A 4,121-nucleotide genomic window follows, 5' to 3' on the forward strand; every position below is an offset into this window, starting at 1 on the left:
ACACCGACCAGGGAAAGAACAAAATCCCGCAGATTTTCTCTCCCGGCACCCCAAAGAAAAGAGCGAACCCGAACAGTCCATTGCTGATCAATATATCAGACATGTCATCCACAGCAGCACCACACAAGGACTCGACACAGAACAAATAACGAGAGAGTCCAACGCAGATCAAGGAATACAAACCATCTTAAGATGCCTAGAAACAGGACGATGGAAACACGCAAAACAGATCCGAGAAACAATGAGTGAGGAAATCAAACAAGACATTACGTGCTTTCTGGCCGTAAAAGAAGAACTTGCCAAATCAGAGGAAGGACTATTACTAAAGGGGACGAAATTAGTAATACCATGAAGCTTACGCCAGAAGGTACTAGAGCTAGCTCATGAAGGACACCGGGGAATTGTATCCACAAAAAGGATGCTGAGGCAAAAGCTATGGTTTCCCCAACTAGACACCTCTGTGGAAGAATTGTTACAGAACTGTCCCACCTGCGCCATCGTAAAGCCACACACAGTCCTGGAACCACTAAGAATGACCACACTACCAGAAGGAACTTGGGAAGAGATCGCCATCGACCACTTTGGGCCCATGGAAGGGGGTGAATACATCCTGGTAGCCGTAGACGAATACTCTAGATATCCAGACCTACAGATCATTCCATCCACAGCTGCACATCACACCATCCCGGCACTGGATCGGATGTTCGCAACATATGGCATACCGAAAGTTGTAAAGTCCGACAACGGACCACCCTTCACGGGACAAGACTTTCAAAGATTCGCAGAATACATGGGTTTCCGTCATCGCAAGGTAACACCTCTGTGGCCTCAAGCGAATGGCACGGTGGAAAGATTCATGAGCAACATCAAGCGCACAACTCAGATCGCATGCCTTACAGGTGAACCTGTTGAAAAAATGCTGTACCAACTGATGCGTGACTATAGAAACACCCCACACAGCACCACGGGAAAATCACCATCAGAGGTAATGTTCGGACGAATGATTAGAACGCGGCTACCGCATGCACCCGACCATGGAGGACAGTACGAAGAGGATGCGGAGATGAGAACAAAAGACTCCCTCATGAAGGAACACATGAAGGAAGCGGCCGACCGCAAGCGCGGAGCCAGAGAGAGCGACCTGGCACCATGGGACATGGTTGTGGTCCGACAGCAGTAACAGCGCAAGAACGCAGCTCCGTTCAATGAGGAGCCACTCATCATCACTAGAAAGAAAGGATCGCTCATCACGGCTGAAGGAGACCACCGGTCCGTAACGCGAAACTCTTCGCACTTTAGAAGAATGCCTGGCTTTCATCATGCAAGAGGGTCAAGTACGTGTGACTCGTTCTCCCACTGGGACGCCCCCTATGAGGGAGACAGGGAAGATTCCGGAGATGACGTGACACCCGAAGAATGGGTGGCACCCTCTACAAGCGTGGATCGCCGTCCACCGAGAACCAGAAGAAAGCCTACTCGTCTCATTGAAGAGATGGGCTGAGAACGCAACTGACTGTTTAGTGATGGGAGGGTGTGGTGTCGCCACCATAGAGTCGAAGAGAGGAACAGTCCTCTCTCTTTGTTATTAGTTGTTTTGAGCGGGCATGTGCCCCACCCAACATGAAAGGGAGGGGTTACAGCTCAGCGCGGCAGTTACGGGTTGAAGATAATAAAGATCAGACGTGTTGTACCCCAGCTCTGGTATCAGCCTCTTCCTGGGAGAATGAGGGACGCATGAGAGTGTGAGGAGGTCCACGGTAGGACACTACACAGACTTAGGTGATTCCATCTTGGAGTCTGCCTGCAGGGCTCCTTTTATTAGCTTGGGAAATACACCTGGGAGGGACACATGCCCTTAAAGGGGCAACACATATGGGATGATCACACAACAATTGCAAGGATTTATTTGATTCGGTGGAGGGGCGGGACACAATGGTGCACTTGTCTTAGCCCCAAGTGCTAAAGATGGCCGTGATCATACATTTCTTCTGCACGCTTTCCCAACATCCTAGAACCAGCTCTGTGTTCCCGGGTAGATACAGTCCACGTTATTCATAGAGAAGAGGTAGGTTCCAGCACTTCATTTACGACTGACAATCCTTTCAGCTCCGTAGCTGCACATAAATCAATGGAAGTAAGTTATATACTCAATTACTTTTGTCGTGGGTGGCACGTTTGTCATGAAAACATGCTCGCAACATTTTCTGACTGACCAGGATTTTTTTTAATACAAATGTGCGTGTAGTTTGCACGCGGCGATATGTATTATGGCAAACGACGCTCGTGAAATGTGACTAGAGAATGTATAACTACACTGAAATAAGTACAGTAATAACACAAAAGTAGAAAACAAAAAAAAAGGTTGTCAGAAGTGGGATTCGAACCCACGCCTACAGAGTAGACTGCGACCTGAACGCAGCGCCTTAGACCGCTCGGCCATCCTGACAGCTGGGAATATTGGCTTGCTATAGTATAATCGACCTGTTACTCAGAGTGAATACGTCATCCTTTTTATGTGATAATATTTGTATTTCTGCATTACATTAACTCACTAATTGAAGTCGTCATAATATCGAATAACATGAATTGTGGCTTCATTTTGGTGACCGCTTCCTTCTTTTCCAACTCATAAGCATCTATCACGTCACGCGAGAACTTTAATTGGTTGTTTTTTCCATACGCATGCGCATCTTGTGTAACCTGCTTAAGGCTGATTTTCGGGGGAACTGAGAAGAATGTAGTCCATGGCTCCTGTAACCCTGACGACCCCATGAACATAACTCGTTTTTAATCCCCCGTTATGGTTTTGGAGTGTTCTCTTGATTTTTTTAAGGTGTCCATGAGTGGCTTCATCTTTTCGTGTTGGCTCGATCTGTTGAAAAGAAAACATGACTATTACTTTGCAGACGCTGTTACTTGTGCCAGGCCCCGCTATGCACCTATGTTGTTTAGTGTATAAATCGGATAAAAACATGCCAGTCAAGTATGGCCATTGCGTTTGTCTACAAAGGCAGAAAAGAAGGACGGCATTGCGGAAGTCATTGCGTGTGTTGGCTACTATGGCGGCCATCTTTAACTTTTACCTGGGTGGGAATTCTGCTGCCATGGAGAAGCGGTATCACCCTGGCCTGATCTGCGGGCCAGTCTCCCACGGAAACTAGTAGGAAAAACATGAACTCGTACACTACAAATGCTTTCCACAGACACATTCTGTAAAGTGACACTTATATACATATGTCAAAGTCCAAATTGCATTCGTTTTTAGAAAGTAACGTTCTGCAAAGTGTCAGTTCTGACCGTTAGAGTGTGTTTGCATGCATGCATGCGCATCCTCAGTGATTGTACACATGCCCCTCGTGTGCTCCCTTCCATCATTATAGACGGCTAGCCCAACTGCAATGTCCTATGTGGCTCACCAGTGTGGCACCAGATAAATCTTACTGCCGACCGCAGCAAACCAAATCTGGGAACATGGGTAGCAACTCACCTGCTGTCACCGAAGACAATCCACATTGGGCATTGCAGTGGTGTTGTCCATCTATGGTGATTGACACAAGACATTGCATTGGTGGTGTTCGTTTTGATCAAGACCGTTGCATAGCTCCCAACCAAAATTCTGTTGCAAAGGCATGAGAAACACCCGAATTTGTTTTTGATGGGTGAGAGCCCATTGAAGCAAATGGGCGTGCTGGAGGCCTGGCGGGTGAGTCAGCTGTTTACAAGGCCGATTTAGGCGGGAGACTCCCGATTTTTTTCATTAAAAACAGTGCTATTTTTTTACTGTCTCTCACCTAAAATAACAATATCCCCAATCCATTGCTATGGGGAAAATGCATTCTCCCGATTTAGTTGCTGAAATCTCCCTCTCAGGGGCTTCAGAATGTTGGCATGTCTGATGCTGTTAGCCTTAAAGCCTCTATTGAAATAATGGACGTGACGCTGGAGGGATAATTAACAGGTCTTCTTTATTTGAATCTCAAAACGTAACTAACTCCCTTCTCTCCCCTCCCTGCTCCCACGTCATCCCTTTGTGGTCACGTGTTTCCTCTTAAAGGAGCCGTCCCGAGTAACAACACCCCCGGACAAATGTCCTAACATCTGTGCAACATTCTTCCACTAGG

At 47.1% G+C, this 4,121-nt stretch overlaps 1 non-coding gene across 1 annotated transcript; it reads right to left on the reverse strand.

The window, feature by feature from the left end:
- Positions 1 to 2,363: 2,363 nt before the first annotated feature.
- On the reverse strand, positions 2,364 to 2,446 carry TRNAL-CAG (transfer RNA leucine (anticodon CAG)). The gene has a single exon. It is a non-coding gene; the product is annotated as a tRNA-Leu (tRNA).
- Positions 2,447 to 4,121: the final 1,675 nt, after the last annotated feature.

Source organism: Ambystoma mexicanum, chromosome 4p (genome assembly GCF_040938575.1).
Source record: "Ambystoma mexicanum isolate Mex_15411 chromosome 4p, UKY_AmexF1_1, whole genome shotgun sequence".
Taxonomy (NCBI): domain Eukaryota; kingdom Metazoa; phylum Chordata; class Amphibia; order Caudata; family Ambystomatidae; genus Ambystoma; species Ambystoma mexicanum.